Source organism: Pelophylax lessonae (genome assembly GCF_965119305.1).
Source record: "Pelophylax lessonae genome assembly, chromosome: 8".
Classification (NCBI taxonomy): Eukaryota; Metazoa; Chordata; class Amphibia; order Anura; family Ranidae; genus Pelophylax; species Pelophylax lessonae.
In genome coordinates this window covers 149,026,092-149,042,678 of record NC_138775.1, presented here as the reverse complement: position 1 = coordinate 149,042,678, position 16,587 = coordinate 149,026,092, and positions in this window count along the sequence as shown.

The window sequence follows — 16,587 nt, the reverse complement described above, 5'->3', positions numbered from 1 at the left end:
GTTACACACTATCAGAAAATCATACGATCGTTTCTTGGGTGAAAATGTAAAGTAGTGAGTGCACAGCTTGTAGAACAGTGTAAATTTGCTGTCCCCTCAAAATAAATCAACACACAGCCATTAATGTCTAAACCGCTGGCAAAAAGAAATGAGTACACCCCTTAGTGAAAATGTCCAAATTGGGCCCAATTAGCCATTTTTCCTCCCCAGTGTCATGTGACTCGTTAGTGTTACAAGGTCTTAGGTGTGTTAAATTTGGTGTTATCGCTCTCAATCTCTCATACTGGTCATTGGAAGTTCAACATGGCACCACATGCCAAAGAACTCTCTGAGGATCTGAAAAAAAGATATGTTGCCCTACATAAAGATGGCCTAGGCTATAAGAAGATTGCCAAGACCCTGAAACTGAGCTGCAGCACAGTGGCCAAAACCATACAGAGGTTTAACAGCACAGGTTCCACACAGAACAGGCTTCGCCATGGATGACTAAAGAAGTTAATTGCCGTTGCTCAGTGCCATATCCAGAGTTTGCCTTTGGAAAATAGACATATAAGTGCTGCCAGCATTGCTGCAGAGGTTGAAGGGGTAGGGGATCAGCCTGTCAGTGCTCAGATCATACGCCGTACACTGCATCAAATTGGTCTTCGTGGCTGTGATCCCAGAAGAAAGCCTCTTCTAAAGATGATGCACAAGAAAGCCTGCAAACAGTTTGCTGAAAACAAGCAGACTAAGGACATGGATTACTGGAATCTGGTCTGATGAGACCAAGATAAACTTATTTGGTTCAGATGGTGTCAAGCGTGTGTGGTGGCAACCATGTGAGGAGTACAAAGACAAGTGTATCTTGCCTACAGTCAAGCATGGTGGTGGGAGTGTCATGGTCTGGGGCTGCATGAGTGCTGCCAGCACTGGGGGGCTACAGTTCATTGAGGGAACCATGAATACCGAAATGTACTGTGGCATACTGAAGCAGAGCATGATCCCCTCCCTTAAGGTGATGGTCTGACCAAGCATGTCTCAAGACCTACCTATTTAGCATCTGTGGGGCATCCTCAAACAGAAGGTGGAGGAGCGCAAGGTCTCTAACATCCACCAGCTCCATGATGTAGTCATGGAGGAGTGGGAGAGGTTTCCAGTGGCAACCTGTGAAGGTCTGGTGAACTCCATGCCCAAGAGAGTTAAGGCAGTGCTGGGAAATAATGATGGCCACACAAAATATTGACACTTTGGGTCCAATGTGGACATTTTCACTTAGGGGTGTACTCATTTTTTTTGTCAGCGGTTTAGACATTAATGGCTGTGTGTTGCAATATTTTGAGGGGACAGCAAATGTATACTGTTATACAAGCTGTACACTCACTACTTTACATTGTAGCAAAGTGTCATTTGTTCAATGTTGTCACATGAAAAGATATAATATTTACAAACATGTGAGGGGTGTACTCACTTTTGTGAGATACCGTAATGTAGCCAGTGGTTTAAGTTGATAGGAAATATTCAAATTATGCTTGCTGTCTGAGGTTAAATTAGAGGTAATAATTGGCACATTTAAGAAGCAGATATGCTCAATAATTAAAAGTTGCAGCATGCTGGAGAAAAGTGTAGTAAATGGTAGTCAACAGTGCTTGCATGCATGGGAGCGAGGTGCACCTCTAAAACCAGACAGCAGGTTCGGGACAAGTTCCTCTGTCACCCAAAGCGAGGGGGCCAAAGTACACAACCTCCCACCTCATGCTTTATTTCGTGTTGCAGAAAGGAACACAAATTTAAAGCTGTGCACAAAAGCTAAGGGAAGTAAATGCAGTTAAAATATAGTAAGGAATAACAAAAATGTAGTTACAACTTTTAGGTTAAAAAACTATTTAGGGATTACTGCGAAATTTAATCTGTCGTTTGTTCCTTTTATAAAGTCACTATTGTGACGGTGGTGGGTATCAGATCCCTGCCCTTCTCACTAACTCGTGACCAAGAACTAGCCAATATCACACCCTGCCGTCACTGCCACTCTCAGCTGCACCCGGCACAAAGATTTTACAGCTTACGGGACCACAATCTAGATTCCAGCAGGCTGAGAGCGATTGTCACCGGGTTAATTAAGCAATTAACCCTTTTTACTGCCACCACCGCTACGTCAAGATGAGCCCAGTGGCTAAAATTATGATTTTAGAATAATCGTCTGTAGCACGCACTGTCACCATAGACAGGAATGTTCAGAGGATTTATTCTATACAGTAGCACTCTTCAAGAGACAGGTTCGTTGTTAGTTTGCATTAAGAGCTTAGGGACAAGATTAACACTTTTCAAAATAAAGTTTAATAATAAAAAGGTTAAAATTGGTGCAAATAAAATGTTTACAGAAAAAGGTGTTTCAAAGAACTAGCGACATAATTCAGCAATTTAAAAAAATAAGATAGAATTGAGAAATAAGGTTACTTGCATTCAATGTCCTGAGTATTATCAGAGTTTCAGAAACTGAGCCAGTGTGATCGGTTCTCAAACTTGATACATGTTCCTTTCTTGATGTTACCATGAGAACTCTCTAACCCCATCTTCTTCTCTCTTTTTCTCTGAGACCGCAGGGGGTGTTACCAGAGGTCCCTGACCAAAAAACACAGTGGCCATGGGCGGCCCTAAGGTTTATGACAATACCAAGGAACCTACCGTACAGACAGACTTATAACATAATTCATATCTTCCAATATCTACCAGTTGCCTTCTTGAAACTGAAAGATTATTGTGCAGCATTGAATTCTGTATCCATAGACACCAAACACAGGTTATCTCATAGTAACCTCTGACCCGACTTATTGTTAATGTGTCATGTTCCTGTCTGCATTTATGAATTGGGTATGGATTGTTAGATGTTCTAATGAACAGCTTGGCTGTTGTGGCATTTACGACACAGCCTGGTCAGCCTTAATGGATTTGCTCAGATTTATGACTAGCCTGTTACAACATCTGCTAGGATTTTTGTCTGTGCTGAGATAAGGTTTCTTTGAAGGGCCGTTTCTTTGAAGTCGAAGCCCTCTGCATTCCGGGAATTAATTAGCTCGAGGAGGGGGGCTGGGTGAGTGAGGGTCTTTGTAAACTGTCATGGCAGAGCTCTGAACAAAATGGTTGCCGTGTGTCACAATCGACCATGCCCACGGCGACTAGCTAACCAAGACGTGGTTTCGCGACTGGGGAGTATAAGGGAATCTCCTACTGAGTAATACGACTGGCTGTGACACTTTCACAGCCCGCACTGCCTTTGGCCACCACTAGAGGGAGACTCCACTCCAATCCAGCTGGCTGACCACACACAGGCAGATACAAATCTTACATACAATCTGGTGCACTGTAAGGGTTGGGGAGCAGTCTAGCAATTATCACACACTACTAGGATTCCTCCAGCTATTCTACAAGCTAGAACCCCGGTGTTAATCACTCTTCCCACTGTCCCCACACACCACAAACAATAGCCTGCCACCACCCAAAATTTTGTCCGCAGACTGGTCTGCTTGGCCACCACACACACGCAGATCTCCGTCTGGTTTACAATCTGCGTGCAATCTGCCAACACACAGTGCAATTGCATACAGATTGGCATGTAGCTTAGAACAAGCAATTAGGCACTAAAATGCAACAATCTCTTCAGAGATTCGAGTCCTAGCTTAATACACATAAGTCACTTATTAATTTTATAATTTAATATCCCGAAAGTGGGCAGTGCATAAGAAATATATACAAAGCAAAAGGAGTTACAAAAAATACACAAAAAGATAAAAAGACACACAATTGGCAATTTGCTATGAAAATAAAAAGGAATAAAAACAGAAATAACTTCACTGAAGCTTATCCCTTGGTAGAAGCATACGGTAGAAACCGTGTGGGGACCCCCCCAGTTTAGAACTGGCTTAATGGAAGAACGCCGTTCATCTCTCAGATTCCCCAATTTATTGGAATATGGATGTGGGCTGGACTGTAGCCCTTGGCCAATCAACCCCAGGGGGGTGTCCCCATCCCAGCCCACACGATGTTTTGTGTTCTGAACTGACCAGAGTCTAATTGACCCAGAACGGCGCTGACCGCTGAGTCAGAGATAGAAATTCTGACACCAGCGCATCGGTCTGATTGCGACAGTACCAAACACTGCTTGCCTGCCGCAATCAGGTGCCATATAACGGTTTTGTGCAATTCTCTAGGATTCCACCCACTCTACAATTACAGATTTACATGTACTTGTAGCCCAACACGTGAGCCATAAGAAGGAATTATTTTCATCTCTCTGCCACTAATATTTTAACTTTTATGAGAGATAAAATACATTCCTTAGATCTGATGATACCACCCAAAGCTTGCAGGCCATTTGGAGCCTCTCCCTGTCCCCTTGTAGCCAAGATTTCTAGCAGTTTCCTTTGAGGCCTCAGGAAGGTGACAATTTCGTCTTTGAGGCTCCAGGAAGGTGACACTTTTGTTTCCTTGCATCGGAGACTTTTATTGCCATGTAGGTGTCAACTCTATCCTAGAGAATGGTCCTGTCCCTTTCAGATGCTAATAACAGGACATATGTGTATGACTGATACTAAATACTACAATTCTTAATAACCCAAAATGACACTACTGTACATCTACAATTATACCATTTCTACAGATCACTTCATATCCCGCTAATGCAAAGCTACCCTACTCTGACATTTATGTTACACCGTGACAAAATGGTTGCTTGCGACAGCTTTTAGGATATCCAGTGCAGGATATTATTACACCTCCCCCTTATGTGGGTGCACAGGAGGGGACCGCAATTTCCCTCCTGACGCAACCGACTCCTGCGGGCTCGGCTTGTCGCTACAAACCATTAGCATTGCCATGGGTGCTGCCTTTCTTATGCTGGATGGTGAAATCGTATTGCTGGAGAATTAAGCTCCACCGAAGTAGTTTGCCATTCTCCCCAGCAACATGATTTAGCCAGCTCAAGGGATTGTGATCGGTGATCACAGTGAAATGCCGTCCATTCAGGTACATCTGCAACTTCTGGATGGCCCACACGATCACAAGACACTCCTTTTCGATCGTGGCATATGCTACTTCCCTGGGGAGCAGCTTCCGGCTCAGATAGAGGATGGGATGTTCCTCTCCAGCATCATCCACCTGGCTCAGGACTGCACCCAATCCATATGCAGAGGCATCAGTCTGCACTAGGAAGCGGCGGGTAAAGTCGGGAGCCTGTAGCACAGGGGCGCTGGCCAGCGCCTCCTTCAAGGCCTGAAATGCCCTCTCACACTCTGGGGTCCATGACACCACCTTGGGCAGTTTATTTTTGGTTAGGTCAGTCAGGGGTTTTGCCAGGCTACTGTAGTTACAGACAAACTTCCTATAGTAGCCAGCAGTTCCCAGGAATGACATAACCTGCTTTTTGGTTTGAGGGGTAGGCCAGGCCAGGATGGCCCTTAACCTTCCCAGTCTCGGGTCTCAAGGTCCCTCCTCCTACCTGGTGTCCCAAGTACTGGACATCAGTCATGCCTATCTGACACTTGCTGGGTTGACAGTCAGATTGGCAGCTCCAGGACTTGTGACAAGTGCCCCAGGTGTTCTTCCCAGGTAGGGCTGAACACGGCAATGTCATCCAAGTAGGCAACTGCAAAGGTTTCCATCCCCTCCAGTAAGTCATTCGTGACCCTCTGGAAGGTGGCTGGGGCATTCTTCATCCCAAACGGCATGACCGTAAATTCGAACAAGCTGAATGTGGTGATGAAGGCTGACTTTTCCCGAGCCTCAGGGGCTAGAGGAATTTGCAAGTATCCTCTGCTCAGATCCATGATTGTGATGATATAGTGGGCAGCCGCCAGCCTATCCAACAACTCATCAATCCGTGGCATGGGGTAGGCATCTGCAGTGGTGATAGCATTCAGCTTCCGATAGTCCACACAGAACCTGGTCATCTGATCCTTTTTGGGGACCAGGACTACTGGTGACGCCCAGGCACTGTGGGACTTCTGAATCACCCCCAGCTGCAGCATTTCCTCCACTTCCCTTTTCATGTCGGCTAGCACATCCAGAGAGACACGATAGGCCGATGATTAATGGGAGGATGTGCCCCCTGTATCCACCTGGTGGAAAGCGAGGGGTGTCCTCACAGGTTTTCCTGTGAACCTGCTACCATATCCTGCCAGTACGCTCTTCAGTCCAGGTACCTGGGTGGGGGTAAGATTGGAGTTTATCGGGAGGTCCGAGTCCACCTCCCTGGTGTCAGCTAGCAGGTCTAAAAGTGAATCAGCCTCCTCAGGTTCTGGCCTGCTGCAGACTGGCAGGGCATAAGCTGTGCACTCATGATGGGCTTTAATCATGTTCACATGAAAGGCCTTCTGCCGTCTACTCCCTTCTCCCATTATGACTAAGTAAGTGACATTATTCAGACGCTGGGTGATGGTGTACGGGCCTTCCCATGCTGCTTGGAGTTTATTCTGCTGCAGGGGAAGCAGAACATACACCTGCTAACCAACGTTGAATGTCTGCTCCCTAGCCTTACGGTCATACCAACGTTTCTGCTTGGTCTGGGCCTGGGTCATGTTTTCCCGTATAATTCCCACCAGCGTCTCCATTTTGTCTCAGAATTTTAGGACGTAATCCACAACAGAGACTTCTGGGTCAGCAATTTTGCCCTCCCAGGTCTCACGGATTAGGTCCAGGGGCCCTCTTACCCTCCGTCCGTACAGATGTTCAAACGGCGAAAAGCCTGTGGACTCCTGGGGCACCTCTCGGTAAGCAAACAGCAGATGAGGCAGATATCGTTCCCAGTCCTTTCCTTGGGATTCCACAAAGGTGCGCAACATCTGTTTTAGGGTCCCATTGAACCGCTCGCACAAGCAGTTGGTTTGTGGGTGATAAGGACTGGCCATGATATGTGTCATCTGTATTTTCTGACAGAGAGCTTGCATCAAGTCAGACACAAACTTGGGGCCTTGATCGCCAATGAGCTCGGCCAGAAACCCCACTCTTGTGAAGATCCCCAGCAGAGCATCAGCAACCTTATCTGCTCAGAGGGAGGAGAGAGCCACAGCCTCTGGATAATGCATGGTATAGTCGACAACTGTCAGTATATAACATTTGCATGAACTGCTAGGGATGGCTAGGGGCCCAATGATATCCACTGCCTTCCTCTTAACAGGTTTGTCAATCACAGGCAAAGGTTGTAGTGGGGCTCTGTGTACCTCTCCTACCTTGCCAACTCGCTGTTTGTCATTCTGCAGAGTACCTGCAAAGGGGGGTTATCAGCTAGACTCCTCAGCTGCTCTAGTTTGGTCTGTCTGCAGTGCTGTCTCAAAGGCGGAACAACAAGTCCCAGCCAGCAGTCCTGTGGCAAACATGGACAGCTGCTGAGGCTCACCAAAATTGGAGGCCACTGGGTCAGAACAAGGAGATGGCACAGAGACCTCCTCCTGCTGTTCTGTGACCATGGCCTGCATTTCAGCTGCCTTTGCAGCACTGCGAGTGACCACCAATATTGGAAAAACATCATTATCATTATCATCATCGTCATTTTCAGTTGTAGCATTATTTAAACAAACATCTGCTAACTTCACAGGCAAGGGATTCTCCTCTCCTCCCGTGAAAGGAGGAGGACTTTGCATTTCCACCCCACCAACCTTCCCCGGGTTGCCCAGATATTAAACCCACATCTGTACACAGTACCTTGGGGAGTCCAGAGAGTTCTGTGGGGGTGTCCTCCGTGGGGGCATAATATGAGACAAGGGTCCTTAAATCGGCACCCAACAACACAGCAGTGGGGATTTCCTCAGAGACTCCCCCCTCTCTCATCCCACTTCCTGCGCCCCAATCAATGAACACATAGGCAAGGGATATGCGGGAACGGGTGCTCCCAACTCCGGGAGGGTAAGAAACTTCTCTGGGATGATGTTGGTTTCGTCTATCACCTCTGGTCTGACCAAAGTGACTTCAGCTCCGGTGTCACAAAACCCAGTTACAGTCCGGTTGCCTATGATGACTGGCTGCAAATTTGCGTTGGTTCCCTGAGGTTTCCCACCACTGACGAACAGCACGGCGGAAGGGTTGCTGGCTGGTTGGCCAGATGATGTCGTCTTCTTCTGCTCAGGGCACTGCGTCCTGAGATGGCTGGGTTTTCCACAGGTGTAACATTTGCGGTTGTCAGTCAGGAATGGCTTGGCACCAGGAACTGCAGGTGCTGGTCGCTGAGGAACTTGGTTGGCAGGCGGAGGGGGGGTTGCCATGGGTGGTTTCCCTCCCTTCGAGCCATACAGAGGAGCCTTGCGATGGTCAGATACTCGAGTGTGGATGTAGGTATCTGCCAGTTCTGCTGCTGCTTGGGCAGAGGTTGGCTTTCGTTCCAACACAAACTGTCTGACGTCTGTAGGACAGATGTGCAAGAGTTGATCTCCAATCATAAGATCCTCCAGGGACTCAAAAGAAATGGCGTTCAAGCCTTTAGTCTACTGCCGGAATGGGGTGCGTAAGCAACTTACCACATCCATATTTGAGTCCCCAGACCCCTTTTGCAGGGACCTAAATCGCTTCCGGTACACTTCCGGGGTCAACTGGTATTTTTGGATGATCGCAGCCTTTATGGCCTCATAATCGCCATCCTGTTCTGCTGGCTATTCGACATAAGCATCCAGGGTCTTGCCTCGCTGCCCTGGCATCAGGTACCAGGCCCACTGTGCTTGGGGCAGATGGCACTGATGGCAAGTCTTTTCAAACGACAGTAGATACACATCAATGTCACTGTCCTTTTCCATAACTGGAAATTTGGCTGCCTGGCTCAAAAGCAGAGAGGTGTCCCTGTGCTCTAGGGATCCGAGGTTCTGAGCCTGTCGCTGCGTCTGGAGCTTAGCCATCTCCAGGTTGTGCCGATGTTCAGCCTCCCTCTGCGCATCCTCTCTCTCAGCCCGGTGTTCCGCAGCCTCTCTCTCTCTCTCTCAGCCTGGCGTTCCGCAGCCTCTCTCTTAGCTAGAAACTGCATGTACGCCATAGGATCCACCTCCTTGATATGTTGTAGTGTTTCCTGCATTTGAGGAGAGTCTATGCTGGTTGCAGGCAATCTGGGGCTGGTCTGCTCATGCTGTGGCTTGGAGGTGACTTCCAGTGATACTCCAGTGTCAGTCTCTGCTGGCCCATCCTGTGAGGCCATTTCTGAATCACTGGGCTCTGAAGTAACGGCAACCCTGGCTTCTGGTTCCGCCAGATTCTGGCTTGCCTGGATATTATGCTCCTGCAGGGCTTTAATCATTCCTTCACGATTTTTGCCACTGACGTCAAGTCCTCTAAATGTGCACTCAGCTCTCAGGTCACTTTTGCTCATTTTCTTATATTCCAATAAACCAGGCATGTTTGCAAGCAGAAAAGATAGAACAGAAAGCAGAGATAGGAAAGAGCTGTAGAAAGTAGAGGTTGCTGTATGTCTCTTTTAAAAAACAAAAAATATGTACCGGCTTGTCTCTAAGGACTGTTTTTCACAAACGTTACAATCCTTCAGTGCAGAACTAATTCCTAACAGTGCACTGAATGCTCTTAATGCAAGACTATACCACGTACGCTGCCAGCCAATATGTGATGGTGGCGGGCATCAGATCCCTGCCCTTCTCACTAACTCGTGACCAAGGAGCAGCCAATCTCACACCCTGCCGTCACTTGCGTAACAATGCCACTCTCAGCTGCACCCGGCACAAAGATTTTCCAGCTTACGGGACCACAATCTAGATGCCAGCAGGCTGAGAGCGATTGTCACCGGATTAATTAAGCAATTAACCCTTTCACTGCCACCACCGCTACGTTATGATGAGCCCAACGGACGCTCGTAATTTTCGAAATACCAATTATGATTTTAGAATAATCGTCTGTAACACGCACTGTCACCACAGACAGGAATGTTCAGAGGATTTATTCTATACAGTAGCACTCTTCAAGAGACAGGTTCGTTGTTAGTTTGCATTAACCACTTAAGCCCCGGAAGATTTTACCCCCCTCCTGAACAGGGCCTATTTTGCGATTCGGCACTGCGTGACTTTAACGGACAATCGCACGTACCTAAATGAATTTGGCGTCCTTTTTTTTCCACAAACAGAGCTTTCTTTTGGTGGTATTTGATCACCTGTGCGATTTTTTGATCATGCGCTATAAACAAAAAAAGAGCGTCAATTTTGCAAAAATAACAATATTTTTCAAATTTTTTTTATATGAAATTCCCCCCCAAAAAAATTATAAAATCAAAATTTTTTAACATTTTAGGCCAATTTTCTTTTACCATATGTTTGGTAAAAAAAATCGCAAAAAGCGTATTTTGATTGGTTTGCGCAAAATTTATTGCGTTTACTAACAAAGGGAAAGATTTTTGTCATTTATGTTGTTTTTTTTTTTTTTAATGCGTAATGGCGGCGATCTGCAATTTTCTTTTACGGGACTGCGACATTGGGGCAGACAGATTGGACCCTTGACTGACATTTTTGACACTTTTGGGGTTACCAGTGACATTACTACAGTAATCAGTGCTATATATATGCACTGTTACTGTAAAAATGACGCTGGCAGTGAAGGAGTTAACTGTATTGGAGAGGGAGGAGTTAAGTGTGTCCTAGGGGCCTGCTTCTAAAGCCCCATACACACGTACTGATCATCGGCCGAATGATCGGCCGTCTTTTGTCCAGGGCTGTCGTGTCTGTTGAAAACTGCAAAAGACTGCACACGAATTTTGTCGGCCAACAACAAGTGATGTCATGTGATGGTTTCCTTGTCTTTTTTCTTTTCTGAGCATGCCCAGTCTTGCTAATCTGCTGTCTGTCGGCCGAAATCTGTACTGACTGGCGAACAATCGGCCGTTCTGGTGTTGGCCAACAAAAATTTTAAAGTCTGCACGACAGATTCTGTTCGGCCGAAAATGCGCTGTCGGCTGTCGGAAGCATCATACTAACAAGCCTACAATCGCACGATCGGTCGTCGGACGAATATTTACGGCCGACAATCGGTACGTGTGTACGGGGCTTATCTGTGATTGGCTGTGGCTGTGTGTGTAAGAACAATGATCAACGGTCCTACGTAGTAGAACCGTTTGATCATCGTTCTTACACAGGGAGAACTGACAGGCGGCTATGTTTACACTAGCTGCCTGCCTTTCTCCCGCTGTCACGGACGATCGCGAGTGCCCGGCGGACATCGGGTCTGCCGGGCACACGTGCGGGGGGGTCCGTGACCACGCTGGAGCGGAAGCGCGCCTCCGCCGGCGCGCACTCGCTCCCCACATCGCTTTGCCTCTGCGGGGCTGACTGCCGACGTAAATAGTCATGCGGCAGTCGGCAAGTGGTTAAGAGCTTAGGGACAAGATTAACACTTTTCAAAATAAAGTTTAATAATAAAAAGATTAAAATTGGTGCAAATAAAATATTTACAGAAAAAGGTGTTTCAAAGAAATAGCGACATAATTCAGCAGTTTAGAAAAATAAGATAGAATTGAGAAATAAGGATACTTGCATTCAATGTCCTGGGTATTATCAAAGTTTCAGAAGCTGAGCCAGTGTGATCGGTTCTCAAACTTGATAGATGTTCCTTTCTTGATGTTACCATGAGAACTCTCTAGCCCCATCTTCTTCTCTCTTTTTCTCTGAGACCCCAGGGGGTGTTACCAGAGGTCCCTGACCAATAAACACAGTGACCATGGGTGGCCCTAAGGTTTACGACAATACCAAGGAACCTCCCGTACAAACAGACTAATAACATAATTCATATCTTCCAATATCTACCAGTTGCCTTCTTGAAACTGATAGATTATTGTGCAGCATTGAATTCGGTATCCATAGACACCAAACACGGGTTATCTCATAGTAACCTCTGACCCGTAAGGCATCTGACAGCTAGCTTATATTCTATATGTGATAGGGTGGTCATGCCTGGTCTTAATTCGATCAGTATGACATTTCCCATCCAAATATATACTTTTTGTTAATGTGTCATGTTCCTGTCTGCATTTATGAATTGGGTATGGATTGTTAGATGTTCTAATGAACAGCTTGGCTGTCGTGGCATTTACGACACCGCCTGGTCAGCCTTAATGGATTTGCTCAGATTTACGACCGGACTGTTACAACATCTGTCTAGGATTTCTGTCTGTGCTGAGATAAGGTTTCTTTGAAGGGACGTTTCTTCGAAGCCCTCTGCATTCTGCTCGAGGAGGGGGGCTGGGTGAATGAGGGTCTTTGTAAACTGTCATGGCAGAGCTCTGAACAAAATGGTTGCTGTGACAAAATGGTTGCTTGCGACAGCTTTTAGGATATCCAGTGCAGGATATCATTACAACTATAATCTAAACTTTTTTTGGCTTCACCAGTTTGGTGCTATGAACCAAAATAATTAAAATTTTAAAAATTAGACAAGCAATTGTTATACTTTATCTGAATATTCAAAAGAAATTCCGCAGCTGTAAACGCCAGCTTTAGTAATGTTAGCTTGCAACTGGCAAGATCTCTTCATGATAAATTTTGCAACAGATTTACAAAATTATTTTCTTAAAGGGTAATCTGCCTATTTTTTTTGGTTTTTGATACAGTAGGGAAGGATTATTATTATCTCTGTTAGTCCTGGTGACTATTATCACTGAGACGGAAAGTGATGGGAAATACAAAATGTTAGGACTGTTACAAGAAAAAAGAGGTGAGTGTAAATTTTCCAATGGAGGACACCTGTTTGCAGAGATTTTGAATTACTCTCTATAGTGCAGGGGTGGGGAACCTTTTTTCTGCCAAGGGCCATTTGGGTATTTATAAAATCATTCGGGGGCCGTACAAAATTATCAACTTAAAAACGTGCCTGTTATATTTGGTCAAAAATGTAATTAACTCACCCCTAATGTGATGGCTGCAACTGCTTCTCTTTGGTGAGGTGTGTGATGTTAGCTGGTATTGATGATGTTGCTACTCGCAACTGGTTTTCCAGGTTTGCGTCGGTCAGTCTGGAGCGCAGTCGACTTTGTGGTGGTAAGTTTTGAAAAGAACTGCTGGCGGGTAATGCTGGGGGGTATAGCTGACTGGTACTGCTGGTGGGTACAGCTGGCTGGTACTGTTGTGGGTACTGCTGGCTCAGGCTGGTACTGCTGGCTTGTACTGTGCTGAGGGTAATGCTGGCTGGTACTGCTGGCTCAGGCTGGTACTGCTGTGGGTATTGCTGATTCAGGCTGGTACTGTGCTGTAGGTACTGCCTTGGGTACTGCTGGCTCAGGCTGGTACTGCTGGCTGGTACTGCTGGCTCAGGCTGGTACTGCTGGCTGGTACTGCTGTGGGTACTACTGGTTCTGCTGTGGGTACTGCTGGCTCTGTCTGGTACTGCTGTGGGTACTGCTGGCTCTGGCTTGTACTGCTGTGAGTACTGCTGGCTCTGGCTGGTACTGCTGTGAGTGCCTGCTGGCTCTGGCTGGTACTGCTGGTTCTGGCGGGTACTGCTGTGTGTGCTGCTGGTGGGAAATGCTGGCTAGCATCGGCGCCGCGCTGGAGGAAGAGGCGATGTTTCCTGTATTGGTCACGAGCAGAGTGCATTTGATATCACTCCGCCTGTGACTCACTCAGACTGTCAGAACAGAGCTGGAACTATACAGGAAGCATTGGCTTGGTTCTGACAGATCAGCTGAGAGACACAGATTCAGCTGCACGGGGGGCCGGACCAAATGACTTTGAGGGCCGCATACGGCCCCCGGGACGTAGGTTCCCCACCCCTGCTGTAGTGTCTCCAAAACAGTAAGGGAGAGGAAACCTCTCAACGAGGCACATATAGCAAAAAAATTAACCGACAATGGTTAAAAGCCCTTGTCTACTAAATTCAAGACTTAGTTTGTGTTATGCATAGCTTTTAACTACCTCCCATCCGCGCTACAGTCTATATACGGCTGAAGCGCGGACTCGAATTTTCGGGAGGCCGTTTTTAAACGGCCTCCCAGAAGCAGGCTCCCCGCGCGCTCCCGCGGGCGCGCATCGGGGAGAATCTGTGTCGGCCGTGTCCCTTGGACACAGCCGATCACAGATCGTGGTGAATGGCCAATCACAGCGGCCATTCACCACGTGATCGGACCATCCAATGATGGCGCTCCTTCCTCACACGTAGCCTGCAGTGTGAGGAAGGAGGGGGAGCCGTCAGCCGCCGGGGACACAGAGACATGTAATCAGGGCACTGATCACCAGTGCCCTGATTACTGCAAGGTACAAAAACATACACATTGCCCCCAACAGTGCCCACAGTGCCCGCCATCAGTGCCCCCCATCAATGCCCACAATCAGTGCCCATAGTGCTGCCAGTCAGTGCCCATCAGTGCCTGCTCATCTAGGCACTGATGAGCACTGACTGGCAGCACTATGGGCACTGAGTGTGGGCACTGATGGTGCTGCCCATCAGTGCTCATCAGTGCCGCCCATCAGTGCTCATCAGTGCCACCCGTCAGTGTCCATCAGTGCCACCCGCCAGTGCCCATCAGTGCCGCCTCTCAGTGCCCATCAGTGCCGCCTCTCAGTGCCCAGCAGTGCCACCTCTCAGTGCCACCTCTCAGTGCCCAGCAGTGCCACCTCTCAGTGCCCAGCAGTGCCGCCTATCAGTGCTCATCAGTGCCGCCTATCAGTGCCGCCTATCAATGCCGCCTATCAGTGCGGCATATTAGTACCTCCTCATCAGTGCCCATAAGTGCCACCTCATCAGTGCCCATAAGTCCCACCTCATCAGTGCCCATCAGTGCAGCCTATCAGTGCCCATCAGTGCCGCCTCATCAGCGCACATCCGTGAAGGAGAAAAATTTATTTTCAAAATTTACTCGCAGAAAATAAGAAAAACTTTTTTTTTTTTCAAAATTTTCTGTCTTTATTCTTTTTTTTTGTAAAAAATAAAAAACCCAGAGATGATTACATACCACCAAAAGAAAGCTCTATTTGTGTGAAAAAAATGATAAAAATTTCATATGGGTACAGTGTAGCATGACCGCGCAATTGTCAGTCAAAGTGTGACAGCGCTGAAAGCTGAAAATTGGCCTGGATGGGAAGGGTGTTTAAGTGCACAGAAGGCAAGTGGTTAATAAAACTACTGTGTGTATAGTTAGGCAGGATTTCAATCATACTGAAAGGTAGATGTTGGGTTTACATACACTTTAATAGTCTCTTCTCATTCTTTCCTGAGTTTTGTATATACTGTATGCGTTCTTTATAAAAAAATAAAATAATTAAAATTTCAGTATAAACAATTTATGACAGACTGACACACATCCACTGAATGACAAGCCCGACAAAAACCTCAACACCCTGCCCTCATCCTTGTCCCACTTCCATCCCTTCCCGTACTCACAAAGGTGAATATACACTGCAAATCTGAAGACCACAGACTATACAAGGAGCTTTATATATTCCATGACCAATTTACATTTCTGATGTGAGTCAACTCCAATTTCTCTGATTTAATATACACTGGATTTTACAGTATTAAGCATCCCTCTTCTTTTGTTTGAAATGGGCACAATTTCTAATGGATGTAGGGTGTGGCTGGTGTCAGTAGCTATTTGTTGGGGTAAGGGGTAATAGAATTAGCCACCAGTCCATGGGAAAGATGGCTTTTATGGGAGAAGTTTTTCTGAGGCTAGATATGAAAATAAATACTGGTGTAAGGTAGGATTTGTACTTACAGTGGGGAAAATAATTATTTGATCCTCTGCAGATTTTGTAAGTTTGCCCATTTGCATAGAAATGAAGGGTCTATAATTTTTTTATCATAGGTGTATTTTTAATGATAGAGACAAAGTGTAACCAAAAATCCAGAAAAAACACATAAAACAAATGCTATAAATGAAGTTGCAGTTAAGTAAGCAAAATATGTATCAGCATATTTCTTTCTCCTATCTTGGCGAGTCGAGTGAATGGCAAAGAGCTAATTTTTGGTCTTATCTGACCACAACACGTTCTCCCAATCCTTCTCTAAATCCTTTAGATGTTTATTGGCATTACTGTACATTTGCCTTCTTGAGAGGGGGACTTGATGTGCTTGGAGGAAGAAAAAAGCTGACTATGACCCTAAGAACACCATCCCTACAGTCAAGAATGGAAGCGTTAACATTATGCTTTGGGGCAGTTTCTCTGCTAAAGGTACAGGCCGAATTTGCCGCATTGAGGGGCCAGAGGACAGGGCCCTGTATTGTAAAATCTTGGATGAGAACATTTTCCCCTCAGCTAGAACACTGAACATGGATAATGAATGGGTCTTCCAGCATGACAATGACCCAAAACACACCTCCAAGGGAACAAAGGAATGGCTCAAGAAGAAGCACATTAAGGCTATGAAGTGGCCTAGCCAATCTCCAGACCTTAATCCTATAGAACATTTATGGAGGGAGCTGAAACTTCGAGTTGCCAAGCAAGAGCCAGGAAACCTTAAGGATTTAGAGAAGATCTGTAAAGAAGAGTGGCTCAAACCCCTCCTGAGATGTGTGCAAACCTGGTCACTAACTACAAGAAACTTCTAACCTCTGTGCTTGCCAACAAGGGTTTCTCCCCCAAATACTAAGTCATGTTTTGCTTAGGGATCAAATTCCTTTTTTTACTCACTGAACTACAACTTAATTTATAG